This window comes from Pelmatolapia mariae, linkage group LG6 (assembly GCF_036321145.2).
Source record: "Pelmatolapia mariae isolate MD_Pm_ZW linkage group LG6, Pm_UMD_F_2, whole genome shotgun sequence".
NCBI lineage: Eukaryota > Metazoa > Chordata > Actinopteri > Cichliformes > Cichlidae > Pelmatolapia > Pelmatolapia mariae.
Window position 1 is genome coordinate 16796905 of NC_086232.1, and position 7033 is coordinate 16803937.

Genomic DNA, 7033 nt, shown 5'->3' on the forward strand with positions numbered 1-7033 from the left:
GCGAGCCGTTTTTCATTTAGAAAAAAAAAAAGTTCAAATGTTTCAAGAAAATGAGTTAGGTGCCTCGAGACTATTTCACGTCTAACCCCATCCCCCAACTACAGCCATTCACTTCGAAACGATGGCAGACGTGCACTTAGCAGAGATTTGCTTGGGGGGTTAGTAGGGAAAAAGATACGTATTCCCAACACAAAACAGCACAAAGTGTGTGCGTACGTCATCAAAAACGACGTTCGACATTCACTTTGTATCGAAAAGTTCTCCAAAGAATCACCCAAAGTAGCCAGCGGTTGCTTTTCTTTCGCACTTCACAATAGCAGACCTAACTTTTTTTTCCCACGTTACAGAGATGCAGACGCTTAAACATCGCTGACCGCCAAAAAAAAAGCCCACTGAGTAAAAACACAACAACTTACGTACCTCTTTTAATATTAAATTCGGAGATTTGGAGGTTTTGCATGTAGTTTATGTAGTCCAAATCTCGGCATGGTATTACGTGGACTTCTCTCCTCTCCGTTACCCCATCTGCCACCAGCAGGCAAGCTCTCTCTTTTCCCTCACTGCTTTCCTTTCCTTTCCTTTCTCTCCCACACTCCACTTGCCTGGTATCTCTCCGCGCTGCGCACGTCCGGATCTACTTACCGGGCTGGCAGCAGGATAGGACCTTTTCCGCTCTGAACCCGCGACCCTTTTGATTTGATTTAGTGCTGTTCGCCTTGTATTCTCATATGAAATATTTCCAGAAAGGCTGAACTCTGGTCCTCTCAGCGGAATCGCTTTAATTTTCATTCAGCAGCTACCACTTCAGCCCCAAGGTAGCCTGCCCCCCCCCCTTTTTTTGTAGTATTCTTATTATTTTGCCTTTCAGCTAAAATTATTTAAAGCTTTCAAACCCCCGAACGTTCACTTTCCACGGTGTTCTGATTGTGGCTACACGAGTAGAAAATCAAATCCCAGTACAATTTATCCCAAATTGCAAATTGGAAGCATTAAGGCTACTGGACTCATGAGGTGTGAGTCCTAATGGATCCCCCCCGTCCCTCGTTTCTGTATTCTCCTTTTTATTTACAGCAAGATTAATTAATGCCCCCCCGTCTTTTTGAGGTGGGAGACATCCAAGGGCCAAGCCTTATTAGGTTACAGGTTATTTTGTGCATGGCCTCCTGGCTAATGATCAACAAACAAATATTTCATATTCGCTTTCTGCTGAAAATTTTGACTTTGCCTTTATATCATAATCCAGCTGTTAGCGTAAGAATATGGACAAACCTTATTTTGGTAATGAAATCTCAGTTCAGGGATTCCCAGGTGATGACAAATGAGCTAATAAAACGTGCAAATCCGAAATAAATAAATAAATAAATAATAATAATAACCCTCGCGTGTGTTGTTGCATTTTGAGATGATCTTCTCATTATTCTCACTAATGTTATTGTTTTTTTTATTATCCCGGGTACGGCTGGAAATAAAGTGGCCAGCAGTGCGTCCCGGGGTCTGTGTTTGGGCATTAGAGCAGGGTGACTGATAATGTTGGTACACTGGCTACGAAGGCGCTGATCCTATCACCCCCCCGCCGCCACCACCACCACCACCACCACCACCCCCCTCTCATCATCACACACGTTGCTCCTCTCAGACCAAAGCTGCACTTTACGCACAGAGGAGTGTGGCTGCCATGCGATTGATGGCGCTGTCTCACTGCTCTTGCCCGGACTGCAGAGCTCCAGCTGGTGCGCCTACAGGAAAAAAAAAGCCTGTGCTGCATGCAGCTTGACAACTTGTCAACATGCAACCTACTTACTATTACTACCCTGTGCGCGCGATTGTGAGCGTTGTGAGCGTGCGTAATTGCGCGTTTGGTTCTTTTTTGGCACAAGTCAGACAAAAATACTCACTTTTTTAGCGCTTACTATAAGAAAAGTGCTTTGAGTTCAGTCCAAAGTTTCAAGAGTCGCTTGAAAGAAAAAAAAATTCAAATCAAACCATGTGCCATGCTCTTGTTCTCTACGATTCGAGGCTACTCACCAGACCAGCTCAACCAGCGCCGGCTGTCGTTCCCAAACTTCCCTTCACATAAATCCTGTTAGTTTTTTTTTTCTTTTTTTTCTAAATCTCGTTTGCGAGGATCTCTCAGATGAGGCGGGAGGGAGCTTCTGCTGATGGCAATCCGCTACTTTTCTCCTCTTCAGCTTATTCTCACAGTTTCATTGCCTTCAGCTCCGATATGCTCGGAGGCATCACACATGGTGGCTTATTGCAGGAGAAAAGAAAAGAAAAAAAGCTATAGGCTATGGTTTGCCTCGCTGTTCCACTCCACAACGGTTCAGGTGCCGGCATGCTGCTGATGCCTTCAGGTGATATCGGGAAAAATCGCAATCTTATAGAAGAGCGCACGAGAAGAGAAATGACTGGCGATTTTCTTGCCTGCTGCTCTCCCCTTCGGAAAAGTAGCGGTACGAGCTAAACAAGAGATGGGTGGGGGGATCACACACCAACAACAGCTGACGGTGAAAGTGATGTCTGTGTGATTCTCAGTTTGTTTGTTTTGGGCTCTGTGCTTATCTAGTTATTTGTTATACACATAAATCCAACTTAGCTTAATGATTTAATTCAAATTGTCTGTTGCAGATTTCCTGCTTAAGCACAGTTCCTGACAAAAAAACAAACAAACATAGCATTGGAAGCGTTTACTCTGCGACAAATGCACTCTGAATTTGTTGGAGAGTTTTTCCAGTAAGGACATCAGCTCTCCGCGAAGGCACCCAGGACCTGACCTTGCCACCTTCAGCTCTGACGTCATGGACTCCGCTCCCATTCAGTGCATGCACAGCGGAGCGTCGCCGTGTTTATTCTGTCCACAGTGTGAGCGTCCACCTCCTCAGCTTGTCCTGTTTATTAATTGTGTTCTCGTGACCTTCGCGAAAACGCGTTTAAAACGAGGCAAATGTCTCTGAACATGTGGTTAACAACTGAACTCGACACCATGCTGTGAAGTGGCTGCCAAAAAAAAAATGCCCGAGCAGAGAGCGGTCCAGCATGAGAATCTCTGCCTAATGTCCATTCAGCACCGGCTCATTAAAGTCGCATATGCCCACAGGCTGAGTAAACGAATGAGACCTATGGGCCTAGTGTGTGTCTGCGAGTGTACAGAGAGAAAGAGAGAGAGAGAGAATGGGGGAAAAAAAGATTGCGATTTCTCCCCAAAGAGCAAGTGTCATCTGACTTCCCTCTGCTTGTCTTTCCTCTTTCTCTCCATCGGTTTTGTGTGAGACAATGTTGTGAAACAGCCCCAGCTCTTTTAGCCTCCCCTCTCATCTGCCTGTAAAGCTTTAATTGAATTCAGGTCAGGTGATGTCCAGGCCTGGTTCCTCTGCTTTGATCTCACAAAACTGTTTGCAGTCCGGCTTGCTTGGAGGCACGTATTAGTGCCTTATAGACCTTATAGATGCAGTGTTAGCACTGGTGGAGATCTCTAACCCTTAACCCTGACAAAATAACAAACACATAGAGACTTTTAGATAAACTGGAAGTCAGTAGGCATGTAGGGAGGGGATTGTGCCTCTCCAGACACACAAACATCTTTGCAAACATAAGCAGAGCGAGGCGTTATGTGCAACTGGACGGTACAGATAGTATGCAGCAGAGGACACGCGCACCTGTGCTTCAAGGAAGTTGATCCGATTGTTCAGGTATTAGGAGCCTTGGGAAGTAAAAACTGAGACAAATGCAAATGTAAACATACGAGTGTTTGAAAAAACAGCCACACAAAATTATGCGCAGCCCACACAAGTGAGCACATGAGTAGGCTAATGTAAGGGATTAACTTTTAAAACTGAGCAGATTATAGATTCAAGTTTTTTTAAAGGGTCGTTATCTCTATAGCTGAAAGCTCTGTACAGCAGAGGTATGTTGTTTATTCTTAGCTAACTATAGGTTTGACACATTCAGAAGTGGGCTGCTGAAATCCCAAACTCCACACGTCCTCTCAAGACCACTTAAGGAACCAGTTTCAAAGAATTAATCTCCAACAATCTTCGTGATAAAATGCAAAAACAAACATGTTTACAGTGTGGCACATATAAAGGTTTTATCCTCTTTAGCTAATTTCCCTGTTCATGCAAACTATAGGACATTATTATGATTTATGACCAATTTATGTTGTATTAGATAGTATAGTATCCTAAACTGTGTCATAAATAGTGTGTCCTAGAATGTTTGCATTCATTCATCCATCTCGTTTTTATCCAATTTATGTTCCAATTCAGGCTTATAACAACTTTCAGAATTTTAACATGACACAAATATAAAAAGTGAACGTATCAAGTTTTAAGTACTTAAAAATGACACGGCCAAATAAAGCTAATCTGTTTAAATACACCAAAAACAGTACTAGCTTTAAAGTACACCAAGCATTTCAGGAATGACACTGCACTTTTGTTCTTTCTTTCTTTGCCACTCTGCATACAGTATGAAAGCTTGATGAGTGACTCGCGCCTCTGCATCCTGTGCCCTACCGGCATGAAAGACACAGTCTTCTGTCTCAATGCCTCATTATGACAGATTTCACCAAATTCCACATATTTTCTCCAGTGTAGCACACTGCAGGCTCCATTTCCTTTTAAAACCACACTAATCTGCCGCAGATTCTCCCCGTGTCTCAGAGAGGAGCTAAGAGCAGGCGCACTCTAGCTTGCTGAGCGAGTTACTTCTTCTTTTCCTGTGACTAATGTCCTAAGCTGTTGTTCCCTGCAACTTGAAACTGGATCGAGATCAGGAAGAGATACAGATGATTTGTAGTGCGCCTGCAGCAATAGAGCGCCCAGGTATCTGTTTCTCTTGCCACCCAATCGGTGTAGAATCTGGATCCTGAGGCGCAGCTTAACTGTAAAACAGATTAGAATAATTCAATATCAATCCTGCCAGAGTGTTCTCCAGTAAAGGCACTGACCCTCCCACAGCTGGTGCGGGTGTACTTAAGATGACCCTCTGTGCAACAAGAGACTGCATTATTAATGCACAAAGAGCAGCAACTCCCCTATTAAGCTTTACTGTGTTACACGGTGATGTAAGGAGTTTAAAAAGTAATACATGAGATATGAGGGGAAATAGTAATAATAAACAATTGACATTTCCCCTGAAGCGAGAGACAAACGGCTTTGGTCTGAAAATAAAGTCTTCTGCTGCCTCAAGCAAAGCAGGAGATTATCTCAGCAAAGCCCACTGGTTGTAGAAGCTTCCTTAATAACCTAAAATGACACAAGAATACACTGCGCTATTTCTGGGGCAACCTGTTTGGGGAGTTAACATTACTGCATTATTTATTGGCGTCGTTGCTTCAGGAGAACATGCAAGTGAAAAATAAAATGGAAAGTGTAAAATAGATTAGTGTGCCTCTTTCCTCATGCATGGCTACCAGGAAGAGCTGTACCGTGTCCTTGGGGAAATCAACAGGCTGGCTTTTCCTGCTTATAAACTTCAGACTGTGTTGCACTTTGCAGCTTTTTGTTATCCACTGGGTCATAATCCAAAGAAGATGGTCATTCCTTGAGTTCTCACCAGGTGGATCATATTCCAGGTGTATTGTAAACAGGCTATCTGCCATATCTGCACTGAGAACATAGCTGAAAGCCAGAGCGATGCTGATGGTTGGGTTGGGTTGGGATGGTTTTGCCTTCTGTCTGATGTGACTGATTTGCTATAAATCCTCACAGAACACAATAAACCACTCCTATGATTCAGACTGAGTTTTAAAATAACTGTATTTCATATCAAAACAATATGTTATTTTAATGAAGAACAATTCTAAACATCTTAATAATGTTAGTTTGTTATAATATATCTTTGGTTGTAATTGAAGAAATGTACATTGAAAATTTTCATTAGCGTCATTAGCGTAGCTTAGCATAAAGACCTGAGGAGTATACTATGAATGAAATTCAGCACAACTGGGCTTTCACTGCATTAACTGGCTCGAGAAAACTGTCTGAGGTAAGTCAGAGGTAACACTTTTCATGCTGGTAGTTATCAAATGTTTTTTGCTTTGCTGGGGTTTCTGCTTCAACCTCTGTGCAGACTCAGAAAAAGCATCACACGACTCTTCTTCCACACAAAATGATCCCTACGAGTGCCACCAACTCCAACTGGAGACAATTTCAGAAAAGGATAATAAAATGTTAGAAAATCCATAAACAACCAAAAAACTTTACAGTAAAATGCAACACTTTTGCAAATAAAACAAGCGAACAATACTGCAGAAAACAATTAATTTTAGGATTTAGCGTACCATGCAGTAAAACAAGCATAATATGTGAAATTAGCAAAAATGTGGTGATTCCAGCTTTAAACTGAAACTCCGAACATAACCTGCTCCCACCTAGGTTATAAATTCGGCAGGAGTCACCATGATGATTTAGCTTGGATGAAAAGCTAATCCTAACTTTATACTCAAAAAAGCAAATCCATTAATCTGTTTGTATTATACCCCTCAGAAAGATGTTAAGAGCTAGTCTGGCTTTCTGAAAACACATCAATTAGCTCGCAAGAATCTTTACATCTTTCTTAAGTAATAGGCTCTAGGTTTTTGTATAAAAAACAAAAATGCTGTTGTGGTTTTACAGGTGGTTAGGAGTCTTTACATTCTTAACCAACTCACAACAAGAGAATGAATAAAAGTGCTTTCAAAAATATTTTCTTACATTTTTGTCATACAATCAGTCGGCTTCCAAACTCCAGCTGTAAATATCAGTAACATCAGCTCGAAAACAACAGGAAAGTAGAAAAACCTAATTTTCATTAAAGGTGCTATTTGGATGCTGAGAGACAGTCATACCTTTATGCTAAGCTAAGCTAAGCAAAGCTAATTGGCTGCAGTAATAGCAGATTTTAAAGAAAGCTATTCATAACAGAAAACTAAGAAAAAGTGCAAATGCCATATCAAATGGTCACTTTAAATCTATCAGAAAAAACAGTCAATTGTTTGGTGACTTTAATCACGAAGCTGCATTTAGATGCACAGAAACATCTTTTTTTTTTT

The 7033-nt window shown here is 41.8% G+C and overlaps 1 protein-coding gene across 20 annotated transcripts in view; it reads right to left on the reverse strand.

Annotated features, from left to right (window-relative positions):
* fat1a (FAT atypical cadherin 1a) overlaps positions 1-2093 on the reverse strand; it is a 77966-nt gene extending 75873 nt beyond the window's left edge. For 19 of the 20 annotated variants that reach the window (XR_010094047.1, XR_010094046.1, XR_010094044.1 and 16 more), the window contains exon 1: positions 421-537. The gene's annotated coding sequence lies outside the window, so the exon portion shown is untranslated. Of the gene's footprint in view, positions 1-420; positions 538-2025 lie in introns of those variants that run through there. The other variant, XM_063475996.1, reaches the window with a different exon arrangement.
* Positions 2094-7033: the final 4940 nt, after the last annotated feature.